Source organism: Staurois parvus, unplaced genomic scaffold, assembly GCF_062004578.1.
Source record: "Staurois parvus isolate SC_StPar_1 unplaced genomic scaffold, SC_StPar_1.0 ptg000020l, whole genome shotgun sequence".
In the NCBI taxonomy this organism is placed as follows: Eukaryota; Metazoa; Chordata; class Amphibia; order Anura; family Ranidae; genus Staurois; species Staurois parvus.
Genome location: NW_028317816.1, coordinates 7,028,176 through 7,048,328, shown reverse-complemented (window position 1 = coordinate 7,048,328; position 20,153 = coordinate 7,028,176).

The following is a 20,153-nucleotide window of genomic DNA, read 5'->3' as shown; positions in this document are numbered from 1 at the left end:
CAGTCTGAGAGACTGGTGAGAGGTGCAGTGTGGTATTGTCATTGAAGTTGAGTAAGCTCCTGAAGCTCCTGAGCTAGGTGGCTCAGTATTTTCCAGTATACTGTATGTATTTCTGTTGAAGTTGGAGAAGATTCCCTGCTTGGGAAGTCATTCGTTTGTGAACTTTGTTTTCTTTTAAATAAAGGATACCAAGCCCTTAAAAATAGTTTCTGTCTGCTGTGGACAAACTAAAATAACGAGAGTTTACTACCCCATATCACACCTACTATAAACCCAAACTCATCAAGAGTGCCCGACTATGTCTGTCCTGTTTGCACAGTTGTACTACAGCTTGTATGAATGAAAAATGATCTATGAATGAAGTGGTAGGACCTTTCCATTAACCACTGCCGCACCAGAAGAATACAGAGGTGGTTATGGGGGGGGGGTGGTCAAAGGAGAATTTCAAGGAATGAGCAGCACAAAAGACTCAACAGATTATTAGTAAGTCATATCCCTTGTGCTGACTTTGTTTTTTTTTAATTTTGTGTAAACTTGGGAGTTAAAAAATACAGCATTAAAGTGTTACTGAACCCACAACAGTTAAATCAGTCTGTATATGCAGTAAAGCATGCTTGTTATACTCACTGTGGAACCTATGGGGGTTAATCCTCTGCATTGTGTAAAAAGGCTGTTTGATCCTTTCTTCTCTGTTCCTTCCCATTTTCAAGTGACCACAACTTATCTCCAGACTGAACCGTAGGCGTGCACATGCTCAGTTTGGTATATATTGGTAGAGAGGTTTTTGTTTTTGGGAGAGTGCATGTGATCAGCACAGGTCCAATCAGCACTGTCCAGACAGAGGTTAAGGGATTTCCACCCTCCTAGAGCAGAAAGAAAACTCCTCATATTTACTAAAATAATTTCACTTCCATGTTCTGTGTACTGTGGGAGATCAAATATAGTGAATGCAGGGTCCTGGGTTTGGTAACACTTTAAGTGTGAGAAAGATAGAACTATAGTAGAGGAGATATCTGATTATCACTCACTACCTATTGCATAATGGGGGGCCTTGGGAGCACCAACCAACTGTTTGTAAAAGCAATTTATTGTTTACAAAACAAACAAAACAGCTTTTTTCAGCCAGACAGACAACAAAATAGTCCAAACTCCTGGCACAAAAATCAAACTGCCGCCTGTAAAATGTTGTAACAGGGTTATGTCCTCGTCTGCCCCAGGGGCTCAAAAGCCAGGTCACCAGCTGCTTAGCAGGATTTCAGTCACAGCAGCCCACCACTCTGTCTCCCTAGTGTGTCCCGTCTCACCCTTCACCTCACAGACACCCGCTGGCTAATTTCTCCACCTTTTAAAGCCTCCCCGGCAGGTGGGTTAACCCTTAGCAATCAAAGCTTTCTCTCTTGTTGCCCCCCTTAAAGGGAATACAACCCAACCGCAGGAAAATATATCTGCCTTCCAGAACCCGTCCTAAATGTCTTGTACGCAGTTTTACATGAGCTAACTTGATGAAGTCGGAAGTGACGAAACGCATCCGAAATAACATCAGACGTAGACCGGAAGTTGTGGAAGCGGTCATCTTGGACGAGGTCTATAGTGAGCAAACGCTGATTTTAAAGGAGAACATGCTATCAAATTATGTTTGTGTGTAAGCACTTTTTTATGGAATAAATAGCCAATTTTAATACTTCATTACACTATGGAGGCCTTTTTGTTTTGATCCATTATATATTGACATCTTGGATCGGAAGTATTATTGGCTTAATCATCGTTATTCAGTATTGGTGAAGTGGTGTAGCCTGATGGCTATGTGGCATTGGGAGCAGTAGTGGCCAGGAGGAGCCGATAGTATTCCATGTTGATGACCTAGTCTGGTCCGGTAAGGCGCATGGTCTGTGAGGTGGTGGAGTGTGGATTCACTTTTCACTGTTGGTAATATGGATGTGTAAAGGGAGCACAAGAGAGCACCATATTGAGAAGTCAAGATATCATACTATAATTTGATCTTTTCGAAGGGTCCATTACCTTGGAGACGAAATACGGAGAAAAGTTTACTTCGTGGGAGAATCTTGTTGGTGGAATGTATTATGAGGCAATATTCATGTAATTAGAGGGTAAGGGTAAGGATAACAGATATTTAGACGTGGACACTTGGTGGAATGGGGAGGACATTTTTCACTAATTTTTGTAAGTGTGATTCAGAATTATAATTTTGCGCATATTGAGGATAATACACTATGTACGTTTTATTTTTTGTTGAGGGTAACAAGTGGAGAAAGGATAATTATCGTGCACAGAAAGTATCGAACAAAGAAGCAGGATTTATTCATCACTTTGGGGGTTACTTGTTTATAGACGCTGTAAGATACTCTTTTTGAGCTAATTATTGCAACTAAAACTAACAGTACCAGTTCCTGTAAAAGTGTATTTATACCTAATATCTTTTTTTAAAATTAGTTTTGGATAGAATCGCTAAAGGTTAGAACTCTTTTCAGGTTTTACTGCTATGTGGGATTCCTATAGAGAGTTTTCCCTTCACTTTCTGTCGTGGGACAACATATTACCAAACAGGATACTGCAACAGGGAAACAGACAATAAAAGGCTGACAGAAATTTTAGCATTCCCTTCCATAACTTACAAAAAATGTACTTCTGTCTGTGATGCTGTTATAGATGTGTGCTCTACTTCCTGTCCTGGGGACAACCTTTTTACCAGGCAGGAAATATAGAAATCTCTCCAACAAAGTCTCCAATGGCAGTAAGCCCCCATGTACACGGGACACTTCTGAACAATGGAAACTGACTGCTGGAAAATGTAGGTTAAAAAACGTCTTTTTAGCCACGTTGGCATAACATGTTTATGCGTGTTTGCATTTAGAAGCGTTTTGTAAAGATAATCACATTAGAAATGCCCAGAATGCACTGAAAAGTGTTACATTATTAGCTATTTCAGACTGTTTCAGAGAAATACAGAGAGTAGAAGCAGAGACAGCAGTATGTGTTGAGATTAGCTTAGGTGTGAGTTGCTCATTAACATTTCTTTTGTTTCCAAGGGTGGGAAAGGTGTCTGGTGGAGTGAGTCATTAAGGCCACCTGGTAGGGGGTCTTCATGAGGAATTTGAGGTGTGAATGGTCATTAACATATCTTTTGTTTCCAAGGGTGGGAGAGGGCTGAGGTGTGAATTGGTCATTACAATCTATGACAAGCTTGGTAAAATATATTGACTATATATATATTGACTATGGCCATAGTCAATATATATATATAAATATATTGACTATGGCCATATTTCTGCTATAGAGTGGCAGGCAAATGGTTAAATATGCATCTCCTCCTCATTCATGCATTTGTGGTCTATTTATTTGCCGAATGCACATTTAACAGTAGAGAGATCTGCCTCTACAAAACATCCAGTATTTAAAAATGATAATGGCCTTTCTGAACAGAGGAACCTGCCTGCAAGTACATCTACATCTAAATTAATAAATATACTGTTATTTATATTTGGCTTTTTATAAGCATACAAAATATATTTTCTGAAATATATTAAAAATAAATCTAATACTAGCATTAAAGGATATATTTTATGGACAGTTCAAAACCAAATATCAACATTAATTGAGCTGAACATTTATGTCTAATTTGCCCACAAAAATACAAATCATCTAGAACATATGGCAATAGATTTTAAAAGCAATTCATTATAGAAATAAAATGCTCTCCAACAGCATTGCATTTGTTTAAATCAGATGTCTTTATTTTTGAAGAACATGGGCTCTTGACAAAAAATAGAAGCTTGTATGCACTGTACACAAAGGTTTTTTTTCATTTTTGTCTCCAGTTCCCATTTAGCATTAGTGCAGTGGAAACAACCACTTTGGCATCTATTTAATCATACTCATCCAAAACCAAATAATTACTAATAATGGTGGTTTCCTATGACTAACCGAATTTAGTTACACCATTGAAAGTCATTCCCCTCTTTATTGGTCTCGGACCATATTTAAAATGAACTAATAGCCTGTATTTATGTTGCAATTATTTACTTAATACTAAAGAAAAGGTGTATAATGATTTCCAGTAACAGCTGGTTTATAAATTGTTCCCGGACAGTGTAAATATAGGCAGGTACTTGGCTATAAAAGAAAAACAAGAATAGCTCTACAGTAAGAGTAAAATATATATCTTAGTTAATGCAATAAATCAGTTTTTTTTTACTAGCCTCCCTAATATATTTTCCTTGCCTTTCTCACTGTTCATTTTTCTGGAAGAAAGAATGTTTGCAAGCAGTGAACTGGTTCTTGGGAGGAGTTATGTAAATATCAGATGCCTTCAGGGCTGAGTGTGAGTCTAGGCAGACTGTACATACATGCAGACCCCCCCCTAGGCAGCACCCACATGTTATGCTAAGTCTCAATCAGGGGCGGACTGACAACTCAAGGGGGCCCCGGGCAATAGGGGATCATGGGGCCCCAGTGTCCTTGCCCAAACTCAAAAAAGCCTATGAAAAAGGTACCAGGGGCATCTCATGGGGCCCCCTACTGACCCTGGGCCCTCGGGCAGTGCCCGAGTTTCCAAATGGTCAGTCCGCTCCTGGTCTCAATGATTCTGATATGTAATGAATGACAGGGGCAGCCAGACTGAGAAGGAAAGTGCAAGATGCTTCTGGATGGCCTACAGCCAGGAAATGAGGACTGTTGTATCTGAGCTGCTGCAGCTTTTAATGCACACTGTGAGAAGTTCAAAGTGTGCAGTGAAATCAGAATAAGCAATATGGTAGAGAGGCCTGCACAACTATAAGAGATAAAAGGTAAGGTTAAGGCATCAATGACTGTTTTCTTTGACAGACAAAAGAGATTTTGCAACTACCAGATACTTCTCAGACTCTGTATATTTGCATCAATACAAATACCTAGATTGGTTGGTTTGACTAAAAACAGGAATTGTTCTCAGGCTTGGCTTACAGTACTCTCTAGGTGTTCTTTTGGCATTAATGACTATGGTGATGGTTTACAGGGTTAAAAATAAGGAACTTTGTTAAAGTTGGTAATCATTTTCCAATATACTTAAAAACCCTAATTGAATAATGTCACTAAAATTCTACGTACAATGAATGTTGTCATTGTAAGTGAAATGCTAAGGAGTTATTTTACCTATTGGGTCTTTAAAGCTTAAAGGAGTAGAAACTCACCTACTTGTTACAACTCACTGAATCCAAATGAGTAGATCTGCATTGACAGCTGATGTGAGGGCAGTATATGCTGCTATGTATTCTCGCTTATTAGCAAAGTGAAATGCGAACAGACAGTTCACACAGGTAAAGAAGTACCCTCAATCATATTCTGTAGGTACAATTCAGAAGTGAACTGCACACTTGTAACCAGTAGGCATACATTGGCAATACCCACCGAGAAATGTGACACAACTCAAGAGTTGTAGACAAGAAACATTTTATCAGAATACAGAAAATGGTGACAGATACCGGTATCAAGTATTCTTCCAGCTTTGTATTTTCTAATAAAGGAGTTCAACACTTTAACCAGCAGAAAGAGAACTTTGTGAGTACACACAGGTTTTAGAAAACAAGTATTTGCTCATGTCAAAACTGAGGGCGCTTCCTCTAAGCTCCAAGTTTGATTTTTAACTTCTAGAAACATTTATTATCCATCTTCCTTTTACTATTTTATTTATTATTTATTTCAGGTACTTATCATCATCAATTTACACACCACTTTTACATATATATTGTACATTCACATCAGTCCCTAACCCTCAAGGAGCATACAATCTAAGGTCCCTAACTCACATCCATACATACACATATTACAGCCAATTTAGACAGGAGCCAATTAACCTACCAGCATGTCTTTGGAGAGTGGGAGGAAACCACAGCAGGTGGTGCTGTGGTCAGGATTTGAACCAGCAACCCTAGTATTGCCATGTAGAAGTGCTAACCATTTAGCCACTGCACTATTTCACCAGACTTGACAATTGTCCAAGATAGGGGACCATAACCAGAATTAAAGTCTTCCCTGCAGGCCAGGCAGTTTGCAGGAAGGCCATTCACTAAAATTCTGTTCTTCAAAATACTTTAATACTCTGGTTCCTTAGCCCACTCCAATCCAAGGATGGCTGCCTAAACAGTGTCAGATGTAGGATCATCTGCAGCAGCAGAAAATTAACTAGATGGGTACTAAACAGTTGAAGTAGAAGTTTCTACTGAAGCTACATACCGTTCCAATATTTATTCTCCTGAATCAGCATCTGTTTTTTATGACTGAGGCAGCAATGTGTCTGAAGCAAAAACACAAGGATGTAGATGATTTAGTGTAGTCACTTGCAGAGTCCAGCTTCCATTTATGAAACCACATCATACACTGGGCAGTCAGGGAAAAGTTGTTGTTCTACATGAGGATGACTCAGTGTCCATATTGCTTCCAATTTGTTGCCGTGAGTATGCTGGGGATTCTAGGTTAAGACTCTGTAAAGGATACCAAGTGCAGATATCCAGCAGTAGCAGGGATGACCTGATCAGTGTAGCTGTACTTAGGAAACTGGAATCAAACAGAGTAGGATTAAAATAAAGAATTGCATTTAACACCAATTCAACACCAACAGATCATAAGCAAAGCAAAAGTGAAAAATGAACTTGACAGTGAAGCAAAACCAAACCACAACCTAACTATATACACTATATACAAATGGAGGGAAGCTAACAAAAACAGGGCATGAGCAGGACTGGGAACAATGGGAGCAGAGATGAGGTAACAGGATACAGGGTACTGAATACAAAGAACAGTATAAGGAACGGATCAGCAAGCAGGTATATGGCTAACAGCTAAAACACAGAAGCACTGATGCAAATCAAGGGTGGGGGTATATACCTTTCCAACAGGCATGCATCAGGTGGAGCCTAATAACTAGAATGTGCTGGCTGCTGGGAGACACTCTCTGGTGGCTACTGAAACTGACCCTTCTGGGAACCACAGTGCCAACAGCAGGTGATCCAGGTCCTGACACTATCTATTGAATTTACTGTATATAGGCATGATTACTGTTCTGCAATCCATTAGTCCACAATTCTTTCTATTAGAATCTCAGGATCTTCAGGAAGTTGAGGCTAACCTCCCATGTCCACTAAACAGCAAAAAGAAAGGTGTATGCCCCCTTGCCTCATGGACTGTATGATTATAGGCCTAAACAACATCTCCCACATAAAGAGGCCAGCATTCGGAAATCATGATGTTCTTGCTCTAAGAATCAAAGTATATTCAATATAGTTCTGCTGAACCATTTATAAACCCTGTTCTATTGTGGAAAGCAAGGGTAATATAGGATTTCCAAATGCCACTGATGAGACATAGTTCAGAGAATACCTGTGACTAAAAATACTTGTGTCTCAATTCAAGTTTGGAAAAGCTATAATTGACTTAGTTGTGATCTGAAGGTTGCAAGCTATAATTGGTATAGGCAATCACTCTTTTAATTTTATCTTGCTCCTGGGCACACACAACTCCTAAGTCTTGTAAAGTATCTATATCTGTATAGCTCTAAAACAGTTGTAGGTGTTGCCAACTCTGAACTGCATGAATATTCGTGGGATCGTGGGACATCCCTTTGACCTTAATGATATACTCAGGATACTTGATCCATTTTTAACCAAATGACATTTGGTTGGCTTTAGTTTGGGTCGTAAATGAGATAACAGGGAAAAAACTGAACTAGATGATGGAGAGGATTGTCAAAAGCAATGAAATATATGATATTATTCAAATATATAAGTCATATATATGAGTCAAAATTGAGATCTCCTAGGCAACATTCCTTTAATTTTTAAAAAGTACTCATAGAATTGGTTGGTCCAAAAATGCATTGGATAACACCCAAACAAGACCATGGGGAGATAAATGCAGTCTTTTCATGACCCTTATCCTTAACCAGGATTTGAAAATATCCACTGGCTATGTCCACAGTGAAAAAGTAACATACCCCAAGGCCTTTAACTACTTCAGCTTTCACAATGTACACCCCCAACGGACCAGAGCAATTTTTAAATTTTTTCAAAGTGGACTTTTTAAATTCATTTTTAATTTTTAAATTAATTAAATCCAGTTACATCTGTCAGAGATTGTGTGCCTCTATTTTCTCCTTTGCTTGCTTTGGCTATAATAATGATCTTATTGAATGTAACATCTATTCTATAATGCAAAAATATAGAAAATAAAAGGCAAATATCTTACACAAAACAATTAACAAAAACATCTATTGCAATTAACAACTTGCACTCACTAATCAAAATTACCATGTGCATGAAACAAATACATAGATGGTAGTCAATGCCAATGTTGACTAAATACTGATGGATTTTGGCTGCTCTCCTAAAATTACCCATTTGTCATATATGCATGCTAATATTTCTTGGAAGCATGAATTTTCTTTACAAACGCCATTGGATGTGCTAAATTTCTGTATCTTTAATACTCTGAATACCATAATTCCATTGCTGTGTCTGCCCATCTTTTCTCCATGTGTCAGTTCATACAGGATAAACAGATATGGTAACTATGACATTCAGTGCTTTTTGTAAGTTGGAAAATTGTTACAATTCAGCTGTTTCTAAGTAAACAGGGAACAGCACTTAAGCACCAGTAGGAGTGCAATCCATTTTCTGCAAGTATGGTTATCCTTTAAAGAGCCTGTTATTACATTTTGAAAACATAATGTATTACTCTAATTCTTCAGTTGCGCAATCCAATCCAATGCAATCCAATCCAATGCAGTCATTCTGCCAGAGACTGCATTTTCCAAAGCCAGTCCCCATGATCCACCTGCTAAATACAAGCAAGGTCATTTCAGATATTTCCAGACTAATATGTCGTGCCAGCTGAGTCTTCCAAGCTCAGTCCAGCTGAAGTGCAGCAATTGCTTTCTAGTCTGCAACCTTTGGCAGACCAACACTCTTTTTATTTTGCATAGAAATGGAATATAGGTTTTAATCTGCTTGCATTTGATGGACTTCCACCCACCAATAAGTCTAGTGAGAGACTACTTATTACCTTTTTATGACACAGATGGGAATTTAGAGCTATTGTACTTGCATTATTAAGCTGAAGAACAGGTTTTATAGCGGAAAGGACAGGATTCCTGTCTTTGGTTACTGTGGTGACAGAGTCCAAAGTAATGCAAATGCTAGGTGGTTTTCAGATACAAGAAATCTATAATTGCACTGGTGATTCCCTTCCTGTGCTTTATCTGTCCTATAAAACCATTAATATACCTTATCAGTGTGCACATCACACAGTCCCAGTACAGCCTTTTATTTGCTATGTGGACACTCAGTGAAAAGATACATTTGGGTAATACAATTACCTGATTTAAATTTTACAAAATATTTTAAATACTGTATATACTGTTTATATTATGTTTTAAATACTGTATATACTGTTTATATTATAGACTGTGTATATATGTGTATATATATATATATATATATATATATATATATATATATATATATATATGGTCTACGTAAGTTAACTAAAGAGTATTTGCCTGGAGTCCTGTAGCTGCATAGCAGACCTTCTTGGCTAACAAGTGTTCTGTCTGTTTTAGTAATGTCTGGATGATACACATTTGATTTAACCTGCAGATGCTGTTTTTATATCTAGCCCATACTAAATACATACTTCAGTAAGGCATTTTAAAAAATAACAAAGTGTTTTGTAATGGCGTTGCTCAAGCAATTGTGCTTTGTTATTAATCCATTAGTCCACATTAGTCCATTAGTTCATCCATTAGTTTCAAATTAATCTACTATTTTATGACAATAAGGGATTTTTGTTTTTGAATCATCATTAAAATACTTATGCCTACACACACTTTCAACTTTAGGGCAGTTCTGACAGTTTAAGCAACCTATTGACACTCGTCAAGTTCATATAGCTTCCAACTTTGCTCTCCTAGTGCACCCATTAGGAAGTGTTTCAGTCTTGCCACTTAAAAAATGTAGTTTGCTTCATGGAAAATACAGCAGGGAGAGAGAATTCCTTATTTGGCTTTCTAATGGCATTGATTCTTGCATTGTTTAGGACTTCCCTAAGGGAAGAAAAGTTTCACCTGGCACCCAAACATCAGAAACATTGAAAAGATGATGCATCTTTGTAACCTTTATTGAAATGAACAAAGAAAGGAATATGCTCATTGGTTACTTAGCCTATACAGCATATACAGTGGGGCAAAAAAGTATTTAGTCAGCCACCAATTGTGCAAGTTCTCCCACTTACAAAGATGAGAGAGGCCTGTAATTGGCATCATAGGTAGACCTCAACTATGAGAGACAAAATGAGAAAACAAATCCAGACAATCACATTGGCTGATTTGGAAAGAATTTATTTGAAAATTATGGTGGAAAATAAGTATTTGGTCACCTACAAACAAGCAAGATTTCTGGCTCTCACAGACCTGTACCTTCTTCTTTAAGAGGCTCCTCTGTCCTGCACTCATTACCTGTATCAATGGCACCTGTTTGAACTTGTTATCAGTATAAAAGACACCTGTCCACAACCTCAAATAGTCACACTGCAAACTCCACTATGGTGAAGACCAAAGAGCTGTCAAAGGACACCAGAAACAAAATTGTAGACCTTCACCAGGCTGGGAAGACTGAATCTGCAATAGGCAAGCAGCTTGGTGTGAACAAATCAACTGTGGGATCAATAATTAGAAAATGGAAGACATACAAGACCACTGATAATCTCCCTCGATCTGGGGCTCCACGCAAGATCTCACCCCATGGGGTCAAAATGATCACAAGAACGGTGAGCAAAAATCCCAGGACCACACGGGGGGACCTAGTGAATGACCTGCAGAGAGCTGGGACCAACGTAACAAAGGCTACCGTCAGTAACACACTACGCCACCAGGGACTCAGATCCTGCAGTGCCAGACGTGTCCCCCTGCTTAAGCCAGTACATGTCCGGGCCCGTCTGAAGTTTGCTAGAGAGCATTTGGATGATCCAGAAGAGGATTGGGAGAATGTTATATGGTCAGATAAAACCAAAATAGAACTGTTTGGTAGAAACACAACTCGTGTTTGGAGGAGAGAGAATGCTGAGTTGCATCCAAAGAACACCATACCTACTGTGAAGCATGGGGGTGGCAACATCATGCTTTGGGGCTGTTTCTCCGCAAAGGGACCAGGACGATTGATCCATGTACAGGACAGAATGAATGGGGCCATGTATCGTGAGATTTTGAGTGCAAACCTCCTTTTATCAGCAAGGGAATTGAAGATGAAACGTGGCTGGGTCTTCCAACATGACAATGATCCCAAACATACCACCCGGGCAACGAAGGAGTGGCTTCGTAAGAAGCATTTCAAGGTCCTGGAGTGGCCTAGCAAGTCTCCAGATCTCAACCCCATAGAAAACCTTTGGAGGGAGTTGAAAGTCCGTGTTGCCCAGCGACAGCCCCAAAACATCACTGCTCTAGAGGAGATCTGCATGGAGGAATGGGCCAACATGCCAGCAACAGTGTGTGCCAACCTTGTGAAGACTTACAGGAAATGTTTGACCTCTGTCATTGCCAACAAAGGATATATAACAAAGTATTGAGATGAACTTTTCATATTGACCAAATACTTATTTTCCACCATAATTTGCAAATAAATTCTTTCCAAATCAGCCAATGTGATTGTCTGGATTTGTTTTCTCATTTTGTCTCTCATAGTTGAGGTCTACCTATGATGCCAATTACAGGCCTCTCTCATCTTTGTAAGTGGGAGAAATTGCACAATTGGTGGCTGACTAAATACTTTTTTGCCCCACTGTAGCTATGATAACTATTTTGCAAACTGCTAGCAAAGTTTTTAGTGGACTATTATATTTATGGTATACAAAGTAAAAACTTAAGGGCTCAAGATGGTCAGAATTGTATTTTTGCTTGTGACATGCATTTGAAATACACATAAAATGCAGGTCAGTATAAGTGTAGCAGAGTGTCTTAGTCTTTAGTACTTCTTTCCTGCAGCAGGGGGGTTCTCACAAATGGGAATGTTAGAAATGTTTCATTTGATCAGAACCTGCAGCCATTCAGCTGCTCCGCTGAACAGTGTATTCTGACAGCGGAGAAGTCCAGCTGTCAAAATACCATAGTGCAGCCAGAAGAATTCCCTTGAAAGCATGGATGGGGGATCCATTTTTTTTTCATAAGCCAGCTGGCTGATAATAAAAAAAAAATCCATCTATTGGTCAGCCTAACTCCTGGCAAGGATGTTATTTGCATGTTCTCACTGTGCTTGTACTGGTTTCCTTCCACACTCCAAACTCCCACTGTTGGTAGGTTAATTGCTCCTGTCTAAACTGCCCCTTTTATGAGTCTGTAAGTGAAATAGGGACTTTGGATTGTAAGCCCCTTGAGGGCAAGAACTGATATGAAAGTACAACATAAAGTGCTGCATCAATTTTCAGTACTGTTTTCCTGTAAGAAATAATGATATTGACATTAATTGAGTAGTAAGCATGGCAGTGTAGAGTCTGCATTTGACCTGATTTGCATTGGACAGCATGTTTTTTGAAGAAGTCTACCTTATTGATGTGCTAACTATGGCAAAGCAGGTCATATGCTGCACTTGCTATTCAAATGATTACCTTTGTATTAATATCAAATGAAGCACTTTAAAGAAAGGTCATCAACATGAGCCCTAAAGAAAACCTATGCTGTGCCCATACAGGGCAAAGCACCAGATTTGCTTAAAAGCCTGGTTACAAAAGCCAAACATTTCTCTTTTCTTCCCCAAGTTCATCCAAGTCACTCACTGTATCTGTTATTCACTGGTCTATTGACTAATATATATTGTGGTCTATTGACTAGTGTATACATATATATATATACACTGCTCAAATTAAAGGATCACTTTGAAAACATATCAGATCTCAATGGGGAAAAATATCATGCTGGATATCTATACTGATATGGCCTAGGTAATGTGTTAGGAACGTAAGGATTCCCCATTATTTGATGGAAATGACAATTATCAACCTACAGAGGACTGAATTCAAAGACACCCCAAAAATCAAAGTGAAAAAATGATGCAGCAGGCTAGTTCATACTGCTGAAATTCCATTGCAGCAACTGAAAATGGTACTCAGTAGTTTGTATGGCCCCCAGGTGTTTGTATGCATGCCTGACAATGTCAGGAAATGCTCCTCCTGAGATGACAGATGGTGTCCTGGGGTATTTACTCCCAGATCTGGACCACAGCATTATTGAGCTCCTGGACATTCGGAGGTGCAACCTGATAGTAATATCTTTCATGTAAAGAAGATCCAGGTAACTGTGCTTGATCGGCTGCAGCAGAGGTCAAGGAAGATGTCAGAGAATCTAAAAGAACCCTTAGGTCTCCTTAAAAAAGAACCTGTTCTCTATGCTATTATCTAGAGGGTTATTTTTCTCTTCTTAACATCTGAAATTTCCCTTCTTCCATGAAAATATGTCATTGTAATAGGATTTGAAGTAATTTGCTAGCAAAAAATGCAGCGTGTGAAAAAATGTCTAGGACAAAAAGTAGTTTTTTTTTTCTCTAAATAGGTGGTTATACATGACAAACTAAAGCTATTGATATGTATATATATATATATATATATATATATATATGCACTATATTGCCAAAAGAATTATTGGATTCAGGTGTTCCAATCACCTCCATGGCCATAGGTTTATGAAATCAAGCACCTAGGTATGCAGACTGCTTCTATAAACATTTGTGAAAGAATGGGTCGCTCTCCGGAGCTCAGTGAATTCAAGCGTGGTACCGTGATACCGTGATAGGTTGCCACCTGTGCAATAAGTTCATCCGTGAAATTTTCTTGTTACTAAATATTCCACGGTCAACTGTTAGTGGTAATATAACAAAGTGAAAGCAACTGGGAACAGCAACTCAGCCATGAAGTGGTAGGAGACGTAAAATGACAGAGCGGGGTCAGCACATGATGAAACGCACAGTGCGGAGAAGTTGCCAACTGTCTGCAAAGTCAATAACTAAAGATCTCCAAACTTCATGTGTCCTTCAGATTAGCATAACTACAGTGCATAGGGAGCTTCATGGAATGGGTTTCCATGGCCGAGCAACTGCATCCAAACCTTACATCACCAAGTGCAATGCAAAGCATCGGATGCAGTGGTGTAAAGCACACCGTCACTGGTCTCTAGAGAAGCGGAGATGTGTTCTCTGTCTTACAACCCGATGGACATGTCTGAGTTTGGCGGTTGCCAGGAGAACATTACTTGCCTGACTGCATTGGGCCAAGTCTAAAGTTTGATGGAGGGGAGATTATAGTATGTGGTTGTTTTTTAGGGTTAAGCTTGGCCCCAGGGGCGGACTGACAACTCATGGGGCCCCCGGGCAATAGGGGATCATAGGGCCCCTGTGTCATCGCCCACACCCAAAAAAGCCTATGAAAAAGCCAATTAAAGGTACCAGGGTCATCTCATGGGGCCCCCTACTGACCCCAGGCCCTCGGGCAGTGCCCCTGCTTGGCCTCTTAGTTCCAGTGAAGGGAACTCTTAAGGCATCAGCATACAAAGATATTTTGGGCAATTTAATGCTCCCAACATTGTGGGAACAGATGGCTCCTTCCTGTTCCTACATGACTGTGCACCAGTGCACAAAGCAAGGTCCATAAAGACATGGATGAGCGAGTTTAGGGTGGAGGAACTTGACTGGCCTACAAAGAGTCCTAACCTCAACCCCATAGAAAACCTTTGAGATGAATTAAAGTGGAGACTGTGAGCCAGGCCTTCTCGTCCAACATCAGTGCCTGACCTCACAAATGCGCTTCTGGAAGATTTGTCAAACATTCCCATAGACACACTCCTAAACCTTGTGGACAGCCTTCCCAGAAGAGCTGAAGCTGTTCTAGCTGCAAAGGGTGGGCCAACTCAATATTGAACCCTATCAACTGGGATGCCATTAAAGTTCATGTGCATGTAAAGGCAGGCATCCAATACTTCTGGTAATATAGTGTATATAATTTCTAAAATGCATCTTCATACCCCCACCCAATTTGTATCTGTTAATCAGAGAGGTGGAAGAGGACTGATCTCCTCTTGATAATCTATAAGTAACATTTTGCAAAAAAAAAAAATATATATACCTCTTGCGCTTATATGGAACCCCTAAATAAAGCTGCTTTCACCCAACCTGACCCAATAGGCATGAAAACATCAAAAATAATAAATGGTGACTTGCTCTATAATGAACTACATAACACACACTCTGTAAAACAATATATATGATCCACACACAGTGCTCAGATACAATCTTTATCCAATCGTGAACAACCGTGTAAAATAGTGAAAAACAGGAAATCCTGTTATATTGTATAACATGTGACTTCTAAACAATATACACTATAAATTATTATGAAAATACCTCTCCTGTCCCAATAATGGGACTGCACAAATAGTGTATCAAGTGAATCCCTTATTAGGGACAAATAATACCAGTGTTAAGTGACACAAAAAAAACCCTTAAACGTGTATAAATCCTCATAAACATATACAAAAAATATATTAAAAAAATAATGTCCAAAAAACATATGAATATAATCGTGATCTTCATATAATTCATGCAAATGATGCCGTGAAAAAACAGTGATCTTCACTCTGGTGAACAAACTCCTCAGAAATGGCCGAAATGGCCCCTCACCTCCAAACCGTGACCACTAAGGGCCAGCACGCTTTTAAGGATCACCTCCCGATCCTAATAGATGTAAACTGGTCCCAGGAAATGAAAGCCACACAAGCTCCTTTGTGTACCACCGTGAAGATCACGATTATAGTTATATGTTTTTTGGACATTATTTTTTATATATATTTTTTGTATATGTTTATGAGGATTTATACACGTTTAAGGGTTTTTTTTGTGTCACTTAACACTGGTATTATTTGTCCCAAATAAGGGATTCACTTGATACACTATTTTGTAGTCCCATTATTGGGACAGGAGGGGGATTTTCATAATAATTTATAGTGTATGTTGTTTAGAAGTCACATATTATTCCTGTTTTTCACTATTTTACACGGTTGGTCTTGATTGGATACAGATTGTATCTGAGCACTGTGTGTGGATCATATATATTGTTTTACAGAGTGTGTGTTATGTAGTTCATTATAGAGCGCTTCACCATTTCTTATTTTTGATTTTGCAAAAGATATTGCTTTTCCCCATGCATGAATAATAGGACAGAGAATTCTACTGAATACAGATTGCAATTTATGGTTTAAACAATATAGGAGACCTATCCAGTTCAGTGATGTAACATTATTGGTAGCCCTGGGTCATGACCCTGAATTACCTCCATTAATCGAATAAATTAAATAAATGTAATGATGATTTTACTGTCATTACCATATCATGGAAGTCATGTGTAATCAATTTAGGCCTTACTAATAAAGAAGGGATGTTGTGGGGTCCTGATGCAGAGTTTGGTTATGGGTGCTAACAAGTTTAACTGTGGTACTAGCTAAGTTCTTATAATCAGATATGACTTAATTTCACTGAAATTTTTGTAATGGTAAGCATATTATCCAAATTTTGGCAAAGACTTATATAATGGGGTTTCAATACAAATTCCTATTATAAGGAAATCACATATGTTATAATACCAAGAAATATACACATTTTCTCACCTTAAATGTATATTTTGTATTCTGTCTTGTCTTAAAATGTTCCATGGCTGTGTGAATTTGTACCAACTGTGAAATTAAAATTGTTTATTAACGTTTGTGCATTTCCTTGTAGCTTCCTCAAAGGATTTTTCAATCACACTGTTCCTTTGTTATGCATGCAAGTGTCAGGTGCAGTCATTCACCTACAGTAGCACTAATATTTGATATAACTGCATCTGTCATTACTTCACCTCTCTCCTTCAGTTGGAAGGCCCACCTAGATGGATATTTTTCACCATGCTTTAGGCATGGAACTGCTACCTTTATTCACCAATGCTTTCAGTGTAAAGTAAAATCAGACTAATAGGTCAGGTGATAAGATACTTTTGATGCTTCAGTTATCCTAAGTAATACTGTAGTTAGACATAAGCCTAGTACACACTGCTAATTTTTTTTTTTTCGTTCAACCAAAAGAACTGACAGCTCAGAAGGAGCTGCTGCACTAACTATCTGATGTTAGTTCAGTGATCTCCCCTGCTGTGCTATTGTGTTCTGACAGGGGGGATGGCCCCCGCCTGTCAGAGTACTCCGGTCAGCGCCCTCAGCCATTGGTTGGAAGCCAATCAGCACACCTTTTCTGATCATGCCCCTTCTGTCGGACCGGCTGCCGTACACATGGACACTGAATGTCGGACGGTTTCTATTGAACAGGCCAATGCCGCCTGACATTCGGCTCTTGTGTACTATGCTTAAGGATCAGGGGTTACGTTTAAAGTAAACCTGCTGCCAGGCTATGTACAATCAAGTATTTACATATTCCTAGCAAGTAGTGAAAGAGCTATAAAGCACATTTCCCTGACTTCTGCTGCTGCAGGCATTGTGGAGTATTTAATCCTTAAAGTTTCTCAAGGAAGCTGTGAAGTTGCTTAAGTGGATTCTCTAAGCAGCCCGAGATTACTACATTAAAAGAAAAGCAAAGGGCACCTATGCACGCTGGTGCAATGCATGCATGATAAGACTTGTAGTCCCACTGAAAGAAACAGAGGAATAGTAGTGATATCTTGTATGTTCCCTTCCAGCCCAGACATTTTGGGGAAGTGGTGATGTAAAAGGTGTAAGGCTTTAGTACTACTTTAACCACTTGCTGACTGCTGATCGTACGAAAATATCCTTGGTTCAAGTGTTTATACAAGCCCATGGCTTCAGTTTTGGATGTTCAGTAAAAGGGATCTGGATGGCTCTACAGCTATCCAATCACTTTTACTGTAGTGAGAAAGGCCGCCTCCCACCACTGCCACCACAGTAGTTCCTTGGCTCTCCCATTCCTCCAGGGAGCCTTGGTAAATGACCAGGATAGCACGCTACAAAGGAGACTGAGGAACATGCATTCCCCAAATTTCTCTGTGACTAATAGACCTGGATGTAATCACTTCTGGCTTCAGAGCTATCATTCCCTGGCTGCTGTAACCAGGGAAGCAGCTAATTAAGAATGATTTGTGCTTGATTTGTTACCTATTTACCAGCTTTTTTATTTTAGCAACAAATTGGGTATGGTATAGTGTTTGTGTGCACTAAAATTCATTTTAGTGTGTTTTTTCCTGAAAATTTGCTTAAGATAAACAGCTAAGCAAATATCGTGTGACATGAAAAATAAACAGCCACCATTTTACTCACTGGGGTCTCTGTTTTCAGAAAATATATAGTGTTTGGGGGTTCTATGTAATTTTCTAGTGAAAAAATACTGATTTTAACATATTTTTCAAAAATTTTAAAAATGCTCCGGACAGCAAGTCATCCACCTGTACTAAAAGAAAAATATAGAATTCCATAGCTTCCTACTTTAAAAGTGCTAGATGTCTGGCCAATTCTGGCTGCACAAATAAAGACCATACATTAAAATATGTCACTCTAAATTCCTTTATTCGACCTCAGAGTCCAAGTGTACTCACAAAGGCTCCGCCCTGAAATGCATTTTACTCAAATGGAGAAAGGAGCTCTTGCGAGTGTACATGGGCTATGCAATTCATTAAAATATTTTACAGTGAAATATTTCATTGTTCGGTCTCCATTTCGACTTTCACAAGATTATTTCAACTGGTGCAATCTGAGGGTTGCACTTTCTCTCCTCTGGAAAAAATGTGAACTGGAGTAGATCCATGGTTTTTCAGAGAGACAAGACTAATTTGCTAGACATAGAGGGGTTTATTTACTAAAACTGGAGAGTGCCAAATCAGGCTCACTCCTGCAAAGAAACCAATCAGCTTCTAACCTCAGCTTGTTCAATTAAATGTTGGCAATAAAACCTGAGAGCCGATAGGTTTCTATGCAGAAGTGAGCCTGATTTTGCACTCTCCAGCTTTAGTAAATAAACCCTAGAGTGTATTAAAGGGAAATATGTTTTTCATTTTTAAACTCATAAGTTGCATAACTTTTAACTATATATTTCAAATATTTATTTTACAAATAAACATGTAATACAGAGTGCACCTATGAGTAAGTATTCACTGAGCACTATGTGTTTGCCATAGAGATAGCAGAGCAGCAGGTGATTGCTTCTAGACTGCATCTGTCTGATTGAAAAATCCTACAAAGCAGTCTGAACGATGTCTCAGATTCAATAACTTGTCTTTGCAAATTTCAGCTTGGTGTATTGAGATCTGTAAATAGATAAGGAGAGCCGGGAAAACATGTGAATAATCATCTAGAGCTTGAGCTTTTTCTTCTGTCTTAAAATGTGAATGCAAAATATCTATTTGTAGGATTTTGTCTTTAACTGATTTTGTCTATATTGGATTTTTTCATTTGTTGTGGAAAATGCAATGAGGAGTACTGGGACATGCAAAGGTGGACAGTAACACCTAAAGCTCCCAGGTGGAGGACTAGTAAACAGTGGATTATGATAGGGAGATCTCTTTTGAACGTCCAAGACGTATAACAAACTAGGGGTTGATTCAGCCCACCTGGCTCCAACTGTACCTTAAATAATTATTTTTGTTTGGACTGACACTTTCATCATTGAACTTTTTTAATGCTTCCTTGAATGTAATGCTGTTCCATGAAGTAGATGTATTTTGCTACAAAATTTTATAACACCATTTTAATAGTATCTAAGCTAATGAAAATATGAGTATAAAAAACAAGGAAGGAAATGATCAGTTGATGAAGGGGTAATGACTGCATCCAATAGAAGCTCAATGAAGGTACTGATCTTTGAAAACAACATAATAGGTTTATTGATGATATACAGGATTTACAGGATAACAGTTAAGCTGAACATAGATGATTGCAGGAAAGAAAATTGCTCTGTTTTCACATGAACACAGTCAGTGTTGATGGGGAACTGTTGTGTTCTGCCGGTGGGGAGGCATAAGGGGCACAAGGGGAGCTGTTCATGCCAGGAGAACACAGTGATTATTGCTAGTGCCTTATAGCTGTTGCCAATAATCACATGAAAAATCCAACAGGCTGGATGTACCCAAGTGGTACAGCA